Below are 21,084 nucleotides of genomic sequence, written 5' to 3' on the forward strand. Positions count from 1 at the left end.
CCTTTCCCTTCACTTTTCCATTGCATCATTTCATTCATTTCACATCATGACCGCCCTCTTTAGCCTACACGGAACGTGGGACGTAAAACTGAAACATTTTATTTTTATTCCACTATCCATGGCATATTGTGGGATGTTAAACTATGTATTTCATTACATATTATTTATTTTTCTTTCGAAATAATTTAACAGTAATATTCTGGAAAAAATGCGAACAACATGAATATTATTTACTACTGTAACATGTACAGTATATCTGTTCATTTCATCGGCCCCAATAGTATGCATTCGATACTAAAGTTATCCATTTTGAACATGTTTATGACAGCCCTCCTTCTTCCCCTAAGCGTTCCTAGGAGTCTCTCCGTCACTAGGGGCTGAACTGGGACTTAAAATGACAGCGGAACAGTCATCAATCAGCTCATGGAGTTGAGTTGATTTTAGTTTAGCGTCCCTTTCAGCAGCGAGGCTATATGAGACGTTGACCTACTGATTAACGTGGAATCCGAACCACATGAGCTCCCGTCGGGAATCGAACCCGGGTCTCCCACGCCAAAGGCGCGTACGCTAACCGCTTAGCCACTGAAGAGCTCAATCAGCTCATGGACCCCAAAATGTATGTATTCGATACTAATATCAGTCATATTCGATAAATGATCTCCCTCTCTCTCTCTCTCTCTCTCTCTCTCTCTATATATATATATATATATATATATATATATATATATATATATATATATATATATATATATATATATATATATATTCCGCCTATTTTTGCTAGTGGCTCTTACTCCAACAGTACTCTTTTCCGGAACTAATATACGTATGTACCAAGTTTCAGTAAAGTTTATCTATGAGTTCCATAGTTATACAGAGACCTAGACATACATACACACACACACACACACACACACACACACACACACATATATATATATATATATATATATATATATATATATATATATATATATATATATATATATATATATATATATATATATATGGTGATAATGAACTGTTACCGACAAACTGTAAGAGGTGATTCCTTACATTAAAATAAGATAAAAAGTCATATCAAATATCAACCTCTCGGGAAAAGTGAAGTGCGTAGTTTCAGAACTAGGGCTGTCCAAAATCACGAATAAGCCAAATTTCAAGAGACCCTAGTTCAAATTCGAGAAACTCTGGATGGTGGTCCTTATCAGCGTAAAGAAAGTCACGCATGCGCATCCGCGGTTGCTCAGTGGTAGAGCGTTCACCTCTGGCGCTTGGGGTCCCGGGTTCAATCCCAGCCCCCGCCAAGTGAAGCTTGTGGTGGACAAAAACCATGTGCGTGGGTTTTCTCGGGGTGTTCCCGTTTCCTCCCACTTTCTTCATTCCACCATTTCATTCATTTCTCGTTATCACCGTCTCCTTTAGCCGTGGAAGGTAAAACTCAAAGATTTCATTTCATTTTTTTTTCTTAATTTCCTTGGATACATGAAGCATAAGGCTATGAAAAAAGTGTCAGAGGTTACGTAGAGTCACTAAATGAATATGAATATGTTTTATGCTTGCATGAGTACCGTAGTTTTTATTCGTCTTTGTTCAGGAGAAAAGCAAGTAAAACATGTGGTACAAATCCTGTTCTTTGTTCGCTGTATATACAGATTCACCGACCTCTGCGGCAATTCTTAAAAGCACGATTCGTTAGATCTTCTTTATTTGTGTCTGCATTGCACCACAGTGTGAGAGGTCTTTTGTGTGTTTTCCTTTCTTCCTGTTACATTAAGCCAAAATATCGCAACGTAAATAATATATTATTACTATTAAGTTTTTCGGGGTGCAATATATCATGCACATAATTTATATGAACATACAGGTGAAGTTCAACGAACAATTTCTGTCTTGAAGCTGGTCCAGTTTTAATTGAGCGAATCATAGATGTTAAGTAGAAGATGAAGCTCTGTATTTTACGAGAAAATACCCAGGAGCGATGATTTATGGGAAACTCTCGCAGAAAGGCGAGGAACAGCACACGAACTCATCGTCATGTTCAACTTCCAGTTTATGGTGCGATCGGACTTGACATCTCTCCGCCTCCTTCACGAAAATGCAGAAAGCAAGAGAGTTGCCGAGTTCTTTTCTTCAACCACACCTCCTGTTTCATTTACCCATAGCGTGACAACGTGCCTGGACAAGCAGAATCACTTAACACTCCATCTTTTGACACTCTGAACGACCTCGCACTTTTGAAGCTGTGTAATTTTCGACACAAGAAAGTAGAGAGTGCCCCATCATCACTTGGGAAAAAGTGACATGAGTGTTGATAGATCAACAAGAGCCTAGTAATCCAAGGATGTGTGTGTGAGTTTGTGTACGTAAGATAGAAAGAAAGGAAGAGACGAAAGAAAAGAAATATACTTGCAACACCCTCTGTTAATGTTTTTCCAAGGATTTTTCCTTACCTGGATAATGCATAACCACTAAACAACGCTAAGATAATCATTAGTTATTTAGACATTATGTTACTTCTTTACAGGATCTATCTTATGACTCATTTTCAGAGCTCTATGTTTCCGATGTTTTGTACTCAATAAGACAAACCTAAAAATGTCAGTATTTCTTTTATCTTGAGGTATTTTATTTACCCCATCCTCCCGATTTTGTGATTGTTTGCAATCAAACTAGTATACAGTATGTAACTTATATTTCTATCATACAGAATCGACGTGAAGTAAGTCGCTACTTTGAAATGTTTTCATTGCATCATGTAATGTTATGTATACGTTAAAATGAATGCTGCTTTACTGTAACATGTATAATATTGTTAATGTTTTATTTATTTATTTATTTATTTATTTATTTATTTATTTAATTGCGCGATGGCTCAATGGTAGAGCGCATACCTCTCGTGCATGGGATTCTTGGTCCGATCCCCGTCCATGTAAGTTTGTGGTAGACAACGTTGTGTCCGTGGGTTTTCTGGGGATATTTCCGTTTTCTCTCACATTATAATTCCACCATTTTTTCCTCATAATTCACTTACCTTAATCACCGTCTCCCTTAACCTAAGGGGCAAAATCGTGCAACGTTAAACTGAAAGATTTCATTTCATTTTATTAGCATTTAAAGAAATCTTTGTTTTAGATATGAGAGATGACTAGTGAATTAGCCATTGAGAAAGTAGCTAAAATTGCTGCTAGATGTGAGATGTGTCAGCCAGTTTCCTAAGTGCATCGATGGTGGAGGAATAAACAAGGAAAACACGATTTTCTGGATGATAAACGTAAGTAGGAGTATCACGTCTACAACTCCACTTGATATAGTTTGAGGAGTTCCTCCATGTCTAAGCGGTTAGCGTACGCGACTTTGGCGTGGAAGATCCGGGTTCGATTCCCGGCGGAATGTCATGTGGTTCGGATTTCACGTTAATCAGTAGGTCCCGTCTCATAAAGCCACGCTGCTGAAAGAGACGTTAAAATCAACACATTTATATAGTTTGAATAGGATATTGACATTAACTGAATTGTATGAAACCAGCATGACGTCTAAGTACAGTTGAATTGCATACGATAAGGGAAATTATTCGTCTGTGATAACCCCCTATGGAAATACACAGAAAACCATTTAGTTATATCAATTGCAGGAGTCACTTCATCAACGAACTAGATTCCTAATTTTTACCTTCTATACCCTACCAAAAATTTATGAAGATCCATCAAGCTCTTCTTGAGATTACTTTCTTCTTTCTTTCTTTGTTTTTCCCCCGACAGATGAATACGAACAGATAGGGTAAACCAAACCCCTTAAAATAACTGTTTCTTAAAGTTATTAATTACAAGTAGTGCAAAGACATCCAGAGGGACTGTACCCAGCATTATTTCTTGGGAGGACCATGACTTTCACAGAGGTCTGATTTTTACATATTATCTAGGTAAAAGTGAACCGAAAGTATTGTTTCAGGGTGTGAAAGCATTAATGACTCAAAGTGAATGGTCTATATAATATCATATCATATAATATAATATTATTGTTATTATTATTATTATTATTATTATTATTATTATCATTAACTAAGACAAGGAGTATAACTTGATATAATTCAAGTCAATACAGTAAACGGAATTTCTGGATCTTCTGTTTTAACAAGTGATATATACTCCTTCCGTACGGAGTTAACGTAGAACATGTCACTATTGACTTTTGAAAAATATCGTATCTAAAATGTACTTGAAGATAAAGGGTGACGGGTAAAAATAAATTACAAGATATCTAACCTTGATGCTATTTATTTATTATTTATGTAGCATTGTTCTCGGGCACATTGCACGTCGTCTGGTCAGTGCGACAAAAGGAAAGGATATATGGGATGGTTTTCAACTTGTAATGTGAACAAGAAACACGAGCCCTTAGTGATTAATTGAAAATTAATGTTTCCATCAACCCTGGTGGTCTTCCTTATTAATTACTTTAGAAAAAATCTAACCGAACCTAGTTGTGGAGAAGACATGTGCATAAAAATGCCACTTTTCTCTTCATAACGTGTAGTTGGAAATGTATGTGACTTTAGTCGTCTGGAAGAAATCGTAGATTACCAAGCGAATGATTCAATGTGAAGGCACCCAAGATCCCAAGATTTTTTTTTTAAAGTTCAGAATGTTTTAAATTAAACAAGACAGCACTACATCACACAACCTCATTTCAATTAGACTAAATCTATTTTACAATATATATATATATATATATATATATATATATATATATATATATATATATATATATATATAACCAATATTATATTGCATATATAATATGACAATTTTTGAGGTTCATTTATCATTTACTTCTAACATGAATGAATTGGGAAATTATATTAACTAAACTCTTATGAATGAAACCGGACCAGTGCGCAACTAGACAATAATATACAGGGTGAGGAAAAAGTCCCGAAATGGTCCAATATCTCACGAAATTTACAGAGCAGCTAAACAAAAATAACACGTGTTAAATAGTTTTGAAAAAAAAAGCTATGGTACAAAATGCAACCCTCTATCCCCACCCCTTTGGGGGTGCGGAGATAACTTTAAAATTTTAAATGGAAACCTCTGCTTTTTATTAAAATTTGGATTTTCCAGAAAAGAAAATGACTATTATTTGACACAAAATTGAAAACAGTGTCTTCACGAATGGGGCTTAAATCTACACACGAAAAAAGGCGGTGTACGAAAACATTACAAAAAATACGAATGGCCACTTTCGTACTCTGTGGCCATTCGGTTAGGCCACTATCTTATGGGTGTGGTACCTTGTTCGTTAATAATTCAAGTAAACTTGAGGTGGACAAAATCGTGCGTGCTCGTATGGGACTACTGAATCAGAGGTCCTGAGTTCAATCTCCTCTCAGCACATTTTTTTTTGTTATCCCCAGAAGTAAACTCCTTACGTTTAGCTTCAATTAGTACTTTATTGAAGTTACAGTACATACAATGCAAATTTCAATAACTGTTTTGCGAACTAGCTCTGTAAAGTGGTTCTTAGTAAAAGGTTTAGAGTTCATACGGTTATTTACAACAAAAATAAACCATTTTTGTCGTTATCTGTATTTTCTTGCAAATTAATAAATATGGACAGATACATTATTTTGGTCGAAGTTAAAATGTATTAATTCATTATTTGGGTACAAAAAACTCACATAAAATGTTGATTTGCATGGGAATCGAACTCAGGTCCTCTGAGTGCAAAGTCCAGTATGTTAACTGTACAGCCACACAGTACAAGGCTGAAATTTCACATTTTCGTAACGTCTTGGTTCCCCCTGCTTTTTTTCTACCATCAAAAGCCCATCATGGACCGATTCAAGCGCCATTCATGAAGGGACTGTTTTCAATTTCGGATCAAATCACTGTCACTTTCTTTGGATAATCCAAACGTGCAATAAGAAATGTTCCCATTTAAATTTTTAAAGTCAGTCCCCGTACACCCGAAACGGGTTGAGATAGGGGGCATCATTGGATAGATTTTTCAAAACTATTTAACACGTGTTATTTTTCTGCTCTCTATATTTCGCGAGATATTGAACCGTTCAAGGACTCTGTAGACCTAATTCGATAACGTTTTAGTCTAACACTCCTTATGTAACACTTCTAATAGTTCAGAGTTGCCCCGATATGTGTCTCTATGTTCGCAGCCTTCCTGTCTTACGCCAATAGATTGCACTAGCATGCACAAAACTCTCCGATTTAAATTCAACTTAAAAAAGCGTTATTTGAATTTAATTATTTCAAAGTAGGACAAAGTAATCTTTTAACCTATAATGTTCAGCAAGCCTAAGGTGGGCGGAGCAATTAGTGTATTAGTATATATTGTTATACTAAGTCTTGTCCAATAACTTTTAAAATAATTTCTGATATATATAATAAAATATTCAAGCAATAGAAGTTTCAATTTCGTCCGGTTGATGTCAACTACTCTAGGATATTTGTTGTGATCTAACGTTGAGATGTATAGCTTCTACTACTTCAACTATTCCCAAAATTTCAGTTTTTTTTATGCAGGGCCATTGGAAATATTAGACAGTGAAATATGCCAAACTGGCATAATTCCCCAAATTTACGATATTTTTTTCTGGCTTTTGGGAGCAGTTACAGGTCTGCAAATTTTCGAGTATGAACGTATGATCTAGGACTACATGCACACACACATTCAGACCTCTACGTCAGTTGATTCCTCTTCCCAAACATGTCTTCAATATCCAAAAATGTTGCTACTGTAGGCCCTGATTTCACCCATTTCAAGTAGTTTTAGGCAAAAAAAAATGTTAAGAGGAAAAAGTTATAGCTCTGCATAAGTTGGACACGCCCAGCAATTTTCAATTTGCTAGGACAAATACATGCTGAGATATTCAAAACAACATAAACGCCTGAAATCGGGAAAAGCAAAATGGCTGCAGTCGCTGCGTCGCTACGAGATGTTTTAAAAATAACTATTTGTGGTTTTGAAGTACTCTGATATAATATAAACATTCATGGAAAAATTAGATTTTCTTGAAAAGTTCGAGCGGCATTTTTTTCTTTTTTCTCGATCACTTGGCATGGATTGACCCACTGAAGACAGTACTTGTTTATATTAATCAATTAAGAGTTTAAATTATACATGTTGATCTAGAATCTCATGATGATCTATTTGAATTAAAAGGTACTGAAACTATTATTATTATTATTATTATTATTATTATTATTATTATTATTATTATTATTATTATTATTATTATTATTATTATTATTATTATTATTAGCTATTTTAAATAGATCTTGGTCTCCATAGGTCATTCTGTACCATACATATGCCTAACGTTTGTTTTGCGTTTTTATATGCGTAATACATGTTTTCTTCAGACTTTCAAACTAACGACGAAACGGTCTTAAGTGTATACAACCGATTTGGCTGAGGTCCGGATATGTGATACGGGTGACCAAAATAGGAGACACGTATTTTGGCGTTTGGGCCCATACGCAGAAATTTCCGAAATACGGGGCCCCACAGTGACCCTACATACTATAACTAGGTAACGAATGACGTTACTTGTATACAACCGATTTGGCTGGGGTCCGGATATGTGTTACGGGTGACCAAAATAGGAGACACGTATTTTGGCGTTTGGGCCCATACGCAGAAATTTCCGAAATACGGGGCCCCAAATTGGCCGTACATGCTATAACTAGGAAGCGAATGACGTTACTTGTACACAACCGATTTGGCTGGGGTCCGGATATGTGTTACGGAAGACCAAAGTAGGAGACACGTATTTTGGCGTTTGGGCCCATATGCAGAAATTTCCGAAATACGGGGCCGCAAAGTGCCCTACATAACATAACTAGGAAGCGAATGGCGTTACTGGTGCACAATGTTGGCCTGGGTTGGAATATGTTATAATATATCCAAAGGTATGAGAGTTGTGTTTGTTGTAGGTCCCATAAAAAGGAATGTTGAATGTACAGGGTCCGATATTGGTAGATTTTCAATAAGGCCATAAAGTTGTCGTATGTGGTACCCATGCAATTCTGAACAGATGTTCAGCTGGAACGAACCGTCGAGGGGAATCTGCTGACCACGAGGGTGTCAACGGAGCGAAAGAATGTTTGCGTTTTTCGCTTGTATTTCTATGGCTAGGATGTGTGCAAAACCGGGCGGTACACTTTTGTGCAACAGTGCAAGAGAGTGAACATTAATATTTAATCGATACGGCGTGTGCTGTCAGGAAACCGGGCACAGTGGCGGAAGTAAAGTTTGCCGCCCTATCAGGTTTTGTCGGAAGATAAACTACATGTCTTCGACTTGGGCTTATAATAGCCATATCCGGATCCCAGCCAAACAAGTTGTGTACAAGTAACGTCATTCGCTTCCTTTTTACAGCATGTAGGGCCACTTTGGGGTCCAGTACTTCGGAAATTTCTGCGTATGGGCCCAAACGCCAAAATACGTGTCTCCTACTTTGGTCTCCCGTAACACATATCCCGACCCCAGCCAAATCGGTTGTTTACACTTAAGACCGTTTCCTCGTAAGCTATGTATGAGTATCGGAAGTCTTGTAGGGCTTTTTTTTTTTTTTTTTTTGTAATCGATTCAGCTTCCTAGGATATGTTCTGTCTCCTTTCTTAACTCTCTATTCAAACCAGAAGTGGTTCAAATTAGAGATTTCTAGTTCAAACGTTTAGCGTCATAAAATCAAAATGGTAACATATAGTGGTATTTTTTTTTCAAACAATTCAATGTATCAAGGCATCAAATCAGGACTATCGTAAACAGTTTACCGAAACTGGAAGTGGTTTAAAATTAATATTACTTCCAGTTTCAATACTGATTTTCATAGAACGAGAACGTATGACATATCGTGTTGCGTTTTTTTTTTTCTTCAATAGAATTGGCTTTCCGAGAATAGGTTCCACCTTGTCCATTAACCCTCTATTCATACCAGAAGTGAGAGCTCGTTCGTGGCTAAGTGGTTATCATACGCGCCTTCTTCGTGGGAGACCCGGGTTCGATTCCCGGAGGCAGCTCATCTGGTTTGGATTCCACGTTAATAAGTAGGTCCCGTCTCATATAGCCTCGCTGTTGAAAAGGACGTTAAACTCAAAATCAACTCAACTCATACCAGAAGTGGTTCAAATTAACCATTTCCGTTTTCAACATTTATCGCCGTAAAACAAATATGGTAATATACAGAGATAAACGGTTTAATGCAATCGATTCAGGGTGTGAAGAGAACATCCCATCAGAACTCACAATACTCTACCAAAACCGGAAGTGGTTGAAATTTACTACTTTCTCCGGTTTCAATACTGATGTATGTTGAGCAAAAATGGCAAGATATATGGAAATACATCTTTCTTCAATCGATTCAGCTTCCCAAGGGTAGGTTGTCTTTCCTCCCTTAACCATCAATTCAAACAGGAAGTAGTTCATATAACAATTTCCCGTTTCAACATTCATCGCCATAAAACAAAACCAGTAAGACATAGGAATTAGTCTTTCTTATATGAATTTAGCAGATGAACAGATCCAAAGTTCCGTCTTATTACTCTATTGCAACCAATAGTTATAGATGTATTGTGAAGCGAAATTCACTTTATTTTAAGTGTTGCTTATTTTTTTAAATCGTTCGAGGCTGGAATTCCAGATTTTAAACTAGTCTGGATGTATAGTTTTGCTTACATATTCACAGATTCATCTCATGAAGATTTGAACTTAATAGCACCAAGCCCCACACTAATTACAGTTCCCAGGTCCATATCACAGCAACAACGTGCTTTGCGAAAGACTAGCAAAGAACTATGACACGAATAAAACATGTAACCTGTAAGTCAGAAAATTGATTTTATTGCAGCATGTAGCTATTTATGTTTTATTATTTTGCACAATAGAAAAACGTTCTCCTCTTTAATATTTATTGTTATTTTTATTATCAGTTCAACTAAATTAGAAATCCCCACGTGCTTTATATTATTGACACTGCATTTTTAATGTTTACTACGGCAATTTATATTTCATTTGACATTTATACCCTTCCATTTGAAAGACTAAGAGAGGGGGGAAAATAAAATTATAACTTTCCTGCCAATTATCTTGTAATCCACGCTTTACACTTAAGTATTCTTAGGATCAGATTGGTTTATTACCACATCACTTTTTATCATGCTCAATCACCATGGCTATCTGCACAGCAGCTAATTTGTAACACAATAGACTTGTAAATGCACTTCATAAATAAATATGTTACGGACGTGTTGATGGTGGTTAAGGTGAGAATGATACTATCTGGACAATTGAGGCAGTCAAATACATTTTCAAGGTATGCACCTGTACTTATGATGTTGCTGAAACAAAAAAAAAAAAAAAAAAAAGAAAAAAAAAGAAAGAAAATACCAACTCGCCGAAGTTGAACGATTTAATCGTTGAATATATTTCATGCCTTGACGAAGCTCTGAACCATTTCTGTAATAAATACTCGGGTAGTATTCCAACAAGCTTTGGACTAAAAAGGAAGTAAATTATTGTTGTGATGATTAAATAGTTGATACCAATTGCAGTAACAGACGAATTTCCATAACAAGGAAACCAAGGTCAAACATTTACATATTCAATAACCCCTCATTCGTTAGAACTGTACGATAACTTCAGTCTGACTAACTAATAATGTCATTTAATATTCGGTAATACCCAAAGTTTTTTTTTCTAAGCTCGTGTGCATAAAATGATAGAGGAGAGAACAAAATGGTTTAATCTTTACAACGACGCCAAAATCCTCAAACATTAGTGATATAAAACTGTTATATCTGGTGATATTAGTAATAGTTATACACGGCAAACATTTCTCCATTTGAAGCAGTGAGATCTTCATAAAAAAAGAAAATCTTGTGATATATCTTCAGTTGATACTAGTAAAATTTCCCCATTGCGAGAAAGAAAAATCATTTATACTTCTAGCACATATTTATTACAAATGCTCATTACATTTCCAACATAACTAATTAATTGTTTAATAATTAGCTTATTCTTTAAATTAACGGTTAATTATACGTTTGTTCTATATACTTTTGTTCTAAATTGTGTTAAAAAAACTAACTCTTTGTCCAAACCCGAAAGTCTGTAACTCGGGAACCAGAATGCAGTGCATCACAATATTTCATAAACGTGCTAAGCTCCTCAAAGTCTACAACCATTGTGACTTGTATATACATTGCATTCTAATGCCCTAGGAAACAACTTTAGCCTTTCTGTAGTAGCGTTAGGCACAATTTGGCTCTTTAATATTATCATACTGAGCAGTTACTAGGGTATATGGTGGAGCATACACCTGTATTTTGCCAAGCTCAGTGCACAAGGGAATTAAGTCCACTTTTGAGCATCTTGGACATATTTCATCTTTAAGATTTCTATCTGAAACTTCTTTCAGAACTTAAACGATTAATTTCCAGGTATTGTAAATACTCATAATGTTAAAATAAATAATAAAAAGAATGTCAACTTTCAACGTACCAAACGTTGTCTTTCTTCTGATAACTTTGGTAATTTGACTTAATTTTGTTGTGCTATGAAAGTGCCAAATGCCAACAAAACTTTGTTTTAGATTGATCTAGACTGGAAGATGTTATTAGCAAATAGAGACCGGATATTTAGGCATTAAATTGGCAGCAAATAAGGATTTAAAATTTATAAAAAGCCAGTAAAATGGACAGTAAAATGAAGAAAATACTCAAAAAACGAAGAAGAATACTCAATATATATACTTTTTTTTAATAAATTCAAGTCATAGATAAAATTCAAAGAATATAGAAGCATACTTGTTTGTTAATACCTTATTTTACTGTATAAATGAAAACAAAGCTTGACATGGAGTCCATGCATATTTGGTAAATATATTGTATACAGCACTTTATCACTACACATAACAGTCCAAATTTTAAACACTAATCAGTACATACATCAGCCCAAAGTTTTACAGCATTTTTTTTTCAGTACGCATAGCAATCCAAAGTTTTACGACATCTTATCACTACAAATAACACTTATATTTCTTGGAATTTCTTGAAATACTAAATTATATATTTTCCCCATTAAAGTCTTATTTCAAAGAAAATGCATAGAATAGACAACATTATGCACTAAAGGAATTATCCAGGCAGGAATGGGCGAAATAGGCAAAATGAAATTAACTTAAATTGAAACTATAATCCCCATATAAACTTTATAACGTTACTTTTGATAATAGGGTCTATTATATATATCAGATCTGGCTCGGTATTTACACAAACTTCAGATTAATTAAAATAATATGAAATACCAATAAAATCAATTACCATGTATAAAACAGTACCCCTCCCCCCCCAAAAAATAAATGAAACTGAAATGAAACGCTGACAAATCATCCAAAACTCTCAAAAATAACTTCTGCAACAACGGAAGAAATTGTGAGTACACTACATTTTCTTTCTAAACTAACTTCTGACGATATTCTGATATTTGGAAACAAATCGCAAATTATGTTCAAATTTAATTAACAAAACTGCTAAAGATGCCATACACACAACATGAAATATATATTATAAAATTGAAAGTAACTATGTTTGTGACTTTTAATCTCTTGAACCGCCCGACCGATCTCAATCAAATTTTCAACATGTATGAAATTCAAACCTGGGAAGTTTTTCATCATTTCATTTTGACACTAGATCTTAGGGGTGAGGGAGGAAAGGAGGGGAAACATATGAAAATGAATAAAACTTAATAACTCTTGAACAACCCGACCGATCTCGATCAAACTTTCAACATAGATAAGGTTGGGTCCTGGGATGTTTTCTTTACTTCACTTTTACACTGCAGCGAACGGGGGGAAGGGGGATAGATAAGTCAAAAAAGTAGAAATAAAATGAATGTCTTTGTGACTTCATCACGCTTAAACCACTCGATCGATCTTAATATATATATATATATATATATATATATATATATATATATATATATATATATATATATATATATATATATATATATATATATTTAGAAAAAAATCAAGATAGATAAGATTCGGACCTGAGGTGTTTTTTATCATATCATTTTAACGGTAGAACTTAAAAGAGGGGGATGGGAGGGGAGAAATCTATAAAAATAAATAAAACTTAATAACTCTTGAACCACCCAACCAATCTTGATCAAATTCTCAACATAGATGACGTTCGGGCTTGGGGTAATTTTTATTATTTAACTTTGACGGTTCAACGTAGAGGAGGGGGAGAAGAAGGAGGTGATATATGTAAAAAATAAAAATGAAAGTGACTTTTTTTTTTACTACATTCTTGAACCGCCTGACCGATCTCGATCAAATTTTCAATATAGATAAGGTTCGGGCCAGGGATGGTATTTATTTATTCACTTTGACGATAGAATTTAGGGGAAGATGTAGGAGGGGGAGATATACAAAAAATAATTAAACTTAATAGCTCTTGAACCACCTCGATGAAATCTCGACCTATCTCGATGAAATTTTCAACCTAGATTAAGTTCAAACATGAGATGATTTTTGCCATACCACTTTGACGAATCAACTTAAAGGAGGGGAAAGACATTTACAAATGATCGAAAATGACCGATATTAGTGTCAAATTTATAGTTTTTGAGGTCGCTGAGATGAACAGTGACACTCCTGATGCCATTTAAATCCAAATTCAGTCCCGTAAAAATTTGTTTGAGGGATATATATGCCTGTATGTATGTAACATATATATACCTGTATGTATGTATGTATAATCAAAATGACCAATATCAAGGAGCGCTTTAGTAATAGTAAAAAGTGACTGACTAACGAGATGTATTCCTATATTTTTTTTTAATTTAACCCAGCGAAGCGGGTAATTGATGCTAGTAAACTATATATTACGAAAATATGTGATAATTATGTGTGTTTCATAGTCATTGTAAATACAGTGAAACACCCCTAAACGGACATCTTTCAATAGCTGACACCTCCATAATTCGATTTTTTTTTCGGGATAAATATATGCAGTTGCTCAACTACTCAACATACCATGCAATAGCGCAAAACAATAAAGACACCACCTTCTTTTAGGTTAGTCTATAAAATGTTGAAAATAAACAACTCACAAATAATATTTCGGTCATTAACGATATAAACATGTTTCATTTTCATATTAAATACATAAATGTAAAGATTGATAATTAATTTTCATTCAGCTGATTTGCTTTTCAAACAACTAATACATAAATAAATAAATAAATAAAAAGTAAGATTTTATTTATTTATGTATTTATTTTACTTTCAAACTATGCTATTTATAAGTGTCGGAAGTCTTGTTTTGTCCGGCTGTCTGTCGATGGGTATCAGCGATGCTAAGAGGTATCGAGATATGGTTTTCTGCACTTGGTTCAGAGTGTCAATGATATGTTCCATCTCCTCCGTTATCTCTTTATTCAAAACGGGAGTGGTTTAAATTGTTCATTTCCGGTTTCAAAGTTTATCATAATAGAACAAAAAAAAAAAAAAAAAAAAACGGAAACAGGTAGCGAGAGGCGTTTGCTTACTTGCAAACGATTCAGCGTCTCAAGACAACATATTATGGCTATCCACAACACTCTACCAACGTCGAAAATGGTTTTAAATTACTATTACTTCCCGTTTCAACACTATGTTCTGTATATAATAAAACGGTAAATGCTATCAAGATTCGGTTTACTGCAATCGATTCAGCGTCCAGAGAATATATTTTATCTGCCGTGTTAAGCATCTATTCAAACCAGAAATGATTCAAATTAGAAATTTCCACTTTGAACGTTTATCGCCATAGAACAAAAACAGTAGTAGATAGCAAGGAGGGAAACTCTTCAGCGTCTCAAGTCATCATAACTAACCACAATTCTTTACGGGAACATGAACTTGTTCAATTTAATATTATTCCCGGTTGCAATATTGATTTCCGTAGCGCAAAAAACTATAAATCCTATCGGAACACTTTTCTTTTTTTTTTTTTTTTTTTACCAATAAATATAGAGTTTCATCAATAGGTTCCATCTACATCGGTAACCCTCTATTCAAACCGAAAGTGCTTCAAACTACTAATTTTTAGTTTCAACGTTTATCGTCAGAAAAATAAAGCGGTAAGAAATAGCAAGATACATTTTTTTTTCTTTTTGCAAATGATTCGAGGTCTCAAAGCAATATATCATGACTATCTAGAACACTCTACTAGCACTGGAAGCGGCTCAAATTTTCTTTTACTTGCGGTTTATCACCTTAGAATTAAAGCGATAAGATATGTATAGTAAGAAGCTGTTTTTCGTAAACGATTCAGCGTCTCAGAACAACATATCATGAATATATAGAACATTCTGCATAAACCAGAATTAGTTCAAGTGTATATTACTTCCAGTCATGGTTGCCCGAAAAAAAATATATATATGAGGGATGGGGCTCAAATCCCTGTTTGGTATATTACGTTCGTTATTTTTTTTTTATTTGTACAAAGAAAATCTTAAGAAATTTAATACATTTTCGTGAGCCAGTGGGGGACTTGGGCCACACTCTGCCCTCCCCTCCGGGCACCCATGCTTCAGTTCAAATACTAATTTTCGTAAAGTAAAAACAGTAAATACTATCAAGGTGCTTTATTTTTATTTTTATTTTATTTTTTATTTATTTATTTACTTTTTGGCAATCGGTTCAGAGTCACAATGATAGGTTTCTTCCCCACTCGTAGCCCTCTATTCAAACTGGAAGTGGTTGCAATAAACTTTTTTTTTCTTTCAATCTTTATCACCTTAGAACAAAAGCAATAACGGGTAGTGAGTAATGGCTTTTTGATATGTAATCAGCGCCCGAAGATCAGGTTCTATCTGATTCTATTACTCTATAGCAACCAGTACTTATAGATGCACTACTTCAAATTTGAGTCTTGAATTCACATAGTTTGGAAGTCTTAGTTAGTTTCAGAGTATGAAATGATAGTTACTTGTTTTCTTTTATTTCTTTTATTATTATTATTATTATTATTATTATTATTATTATTATTATTATTATTATTATTATTATTATTATTATTATTATTATTATTATTACTATTGAAAGACAAGTTTCCATATATATATATATATATATATATATATATATCACTCGCTTTCGGTAAGGTATTTTTGGTTTCGATTAGAATTCATGTATATGTATATTTATAAAATTATGAGCTTTTCTTTACAATTCCATAGCATAGTTACTTTGAAAAAGAAAAAAGTGCATATTTAAAATACAATTACTACGAAACGTCTCTCTGGTATAGAGAATGTATTAACATGAACAAGTAAACGCTCTCTTCTGCTATTTGGAATACGCATCGATTGTTTGGAGCTTATCACTACAAGCAAAATAGAAATTGCTAGAACGAGATAAGACATTGATACTTTATAATGTAGTGTATATATATACAAATTTTATTAACTTTCTAGTGGCACGAGTAAAAACTCACGCTTACAAATAAAGCTTCTTGCATGTTTTTTTTTTCTTTTTCAATTAATAATAATATTGATCTGCTACTGTTTGACAGATTATACCCATTTTTTTCTTTATCTTTCTTTTATCATAATGATTATCTTTTCTTTAACAACAAAATATAGCTAAAAGCGTGCTGAAGTTTATACTTGATTCGCTCAATTTGATGAGAAGCAAAGAACAGACATGAACACAGTTAATAACTACCTTGCTCAAAAGCACCTTCTTTATGGTTTCAACTTAATTTTCAGAGCTTTTAACGCTCACACGCAACTGTTACCTGCTTAAGGAAAGACAGTCCTAACTAAAAAAAAAAAAAAAAAAAAAAAAAAAAAGGACAAAAAGACTATCATCAAAGGCATTCTGCATCACTGACAGGTCTAAACAAGAAGTTTCCGTGCATTACGATTCCACTTAACCTCTTCGTCTTAACATCACATCAATTGATTATCATATTTTTTCCATCCCTTTTACCTTCCACTATATCTTCTCTCACGTATCTCTGAACAGTAGTTGTTCTTAAATAATGTACAAATGTTTTTAGTTTTCTCTTTTAAATTACTTCATATATTGTTTCTTTCCCCCATATTATTTATACATATTCCTCATTGGTTTCCGGTCAAACTATCTAATTTTCCTCATACTCCACCAAACATATATTTCAAAATCGTCCAGTCGTTTTTCACTGCTTCAGTGTAATGTTCGTATCTCTGATTCTTAGAATATATAATACTGCATACGAACCATTAGGTGAATCTTATTCTTAATGGCTTACGTATTTAGCGACCCACAAAATGCATGTTCTTCTTACTCTTAAAGGTTTCTCCCGTCAATGTCATCCTTAATTTTATGTATATCAATTCTTGTACATCAAATATTTATTAATAATTCTGCCCGGGTACCGAAAACATTGACTTGCTCTTTCATCCTCACCTACTTGCAAATGTTGTACAAAATTTTCGCCCTAATCACCAAGTTTTTGTCTTTTAGTGTTTATTTTCATCACATAGAGTGAAGTAAGACTATTTCTGTCACAATTTAATAAATTGCATAAACTAGCCAATATTGAAGCATTAGATCACACACGACAGTGATACTATAGAAACAGCCCAGTACGATGCAGAAAATATAAAAAGTATGTTTTGGAAGCATAATACAACTAGGGATGCGCACGAGACAAGATTTGTGGCTGTCTCGTCTCGAAAATGTTCTGTAAAAGTGATGTCTCGACTCGAAAAACGTATATTTTTCTATTGGAAGAGCCGTGTCTCGACTCGAATTTTGTCAGGAAATTCCTGTCTCGACTCGTCTCGTCACTATGGAAATAAACTGTGCTACCAAAATAACAAACAATTTTGAAATAGGCAGTTAGTTTGAACGGATAAAACCGCACTAAGACAAATATTTACCTCAAGCCGGTACTCAGGGCACTAAGACAGGAATAGCCTAGATCATTTCTTGAGGCACCGACTTCTGCTCACCCCTCATGGATAGGTGCTACACTCTAACAAACAACTAAAAGTTTCAGAAAATCTGAGGTTTCAGCTCCCCTGGGTACCCCTAGCTACTTGCCTGATATACTTACAGAAAACAACCTTTGTTGCTTCATATTTTCTCATTACTCTCTTTAGTACGACTTCACGAAAAGTCTATGTGTGCTAGTTGCATATTTTAATGCGTTCAATGAATACCAAGAAGACCTCTCCTACTTCTAGGTTGCGCAATCTATCCTCTTTGGGTAGAAAATCTCGTATATCCTAGGCACAATATCCAAGACTGGCGGAAAACTACGTACAACACTAATTTCGGCAATAAACTAATTCAAATACACATAGCTATTATTATTATTATTATTATTATTATTATTATTATTATTATTATTATTATTATTATTATTATTATTATTATTATTATTATTATTATTATTATTACTATTATTATTATTATTAGGCCTATTATTATTTGCCACCAACTTTCTTAGGACTCTATATCGAACGTTTGAGAAAATGTATGCACTTACTTTGCACCATTCATACAATGCCTGAAACAGTTTTTTCGGCGAACTGTCTCGATCAACACATGAATTCAACTGACAGCCCTATTTGCAAAGTTACTAATTCTATGTCCGATACAACTCGTCACCCACTTTTGTTCGACCATTTGGATCCCGCGCAAACTCACCTTCCGCGTAATTTCTCCTGACATTTTTTTTTCTTTTTTTTTACTTCTTAGATTTTCACCTAGCATTCTAAGACATGTAAGTGTTTGGCTCGGGTCTACTTCAAGAGCCGTGTCATTAAAAAAATAGATTAAACATATTCCTTCTATATCTTATCGAAATACGTCTTTCTACCACTAATAAGCACCCCTTCACTATTTCTAATAGACACTCCCTGCAGGAGTTCATATGGTTCAGATTCTACGTTAATCACTAGGTCATGTCTCATATAGCCTCGCTGCTGAAAGGGGCATTAAACTCAAAATCGACTGTTTGTAATAGACAATAAATACCTTCGTGAGAGGCAATGAACTACTAAATTCCCAATCATACTTTCCTGTCATTTCTACTGCTTCGCTAACTGATAAGTCTTGATTAATATGCAAGTTTCTTATACATATTATATCATTCTATGGACATCAGAAGCATGAATATTAGGGAAATATAATAAAAAAAAAGACTGTAAGCTTTCAAAATGTGGGTGTGGAGAAGCATGGATAGAATTTGCTGGGTTGATGGGAAACAAATGAGAGGATGTTACAGATGGTGGGGAAGAAAATAACGCATTTAGATATTATTGAAAAGATGAACAGAAATTTGAGACATTGGCTAAGAAGAAACTCTATCATGAGGGACGTGTTAGAGGGTATAATGGCAGGGAAGTGACGGAGAGGTCGAATGAAGCTACACCTGATGGACGGCATTAAAACAGAAAAATCGTCCATGAAGACGAAGAGGTCAGCTGAAGACTGTTGAGTATGAAAGCTTCTCGGCTGTGGCAAGTGACTTGGCAATAATATTAGAATTCATAAGGCAATTATTATTCCAACATAACTTTCTATAAACATGTCTCAAAGCTTTGCAATATTCTATATTTTTACTGCATATCCATACATTGTATATAAACTGTTGCCCTTTAAATTGTTTTCCTTTATATTAGTATAGACGAATATTTCATTTATATATATTTGCCGTAATGCAATTAAGTATTATTCTCCCATACTACAAAATCATCAAAATCAAAATTAATGTTGCTTAACTAAGTATCTCTGCTGCAGTATTTCTAATTTAATTTCCGCCCCTCGTGTTCTAAGGATGATTGACATGAAAAGGTTTAGTCTAGTTATCAAAATATTGTAAATACTCATACTCTGTAGTACATAATCTTTATCAGTTAGCCACTACGACTGTGTGGTGTTAATTATGTGTTGGGCGGTAGTAAGTAGTAGCGTTGTTGAACGTACTTTAATATTTACTAGCTGAACCTGCTCTCTCTACACAGCGCATTATTCTTATATGAGCATGAATCGCCTTGTAATTCCTCACATCTTTATCTGTCCCTTTACAAATACAAGTGCAGACTGTATTGATAAAAATTGGCAAGGGATGTCATCATTTTTTTTTCAATATATCGTGCCGTTTGCAAGATTTGAGCCTACTTCCGGTTGCAGTTTCAAATTCATGAATGATCAGTGTTTTCTTTCTTCTTGCATGCAGTATGTAATACGCAAATGCATTACACATAATTAGTTATAATGTCAGTGACATATATGGTGTTCATTGGGCAAAACAATCCAAACAATAAAAATTCATCCTAGACTGTAGAAATGGTTATTTTTCGTTTTTCACTATCATTTGGCCTTGGCCATGAAACATACGCCTGAGAATATACTAATCCATATACAACTATATTATGTTGGTATATATAACTCGTAGGATATGATGCTTTACTTTCAAAAAAAAATCAACGCTTCCAGTGTATCCCTAAAAATGTAATAAAAAATAACGGCCATGTTTTCGATTAGAACTGGACAATCTACAGAAAATTTGGAATCAACCACCTTTCTAGCGATTTTGGTTTTCGAGATCTCATTATCGAAAGCATTGGGGACAAACATACAAACCTAGCATTTTAATATATATATATATATATATATATATATATATATATATATATATATATATATATATATATATATATATATATATATATAAAATCCACGCTCTCTACACAGTGCACCATTCGCATATAAGCATGAATCTCCTTGTCATTCCTCCAACATCTGTACCCGTCCCTTTACAGACACAAGTGAAAGACACCATAAAAATTGACAAGGGGTACATAAAAAGGAGATTTCTCTATTTTTTTTCAATATCTCTCATCGTTTGCAATATTTGAGCCTACTTCCGGTTGGAATTTCAAATTTATGTATGATCAGTGTTGTCTTTCTTCTTGCATGCAGCATGTAATAAGCGAATACATTACACACATAATTTATTATAATGCCAGGATATATGGTGTTCGTTGGGAAAAACACTCCAAAAGATT

This window comes from Thermobia domestica, chromosome 6 (assembly GCF_964235325.1).
Source record: "Thermobia domestica chromosome 6, izTheDome1.hap1.1, whole genome shotgun sequence".
Taxonomy (NCBI): domain Eukaryota; kingdom Metazoa; phylum Arthropoda; class Insecta; order Zygentoma; family Lepismatidae; genus Thermobia; species Thermobia domestica.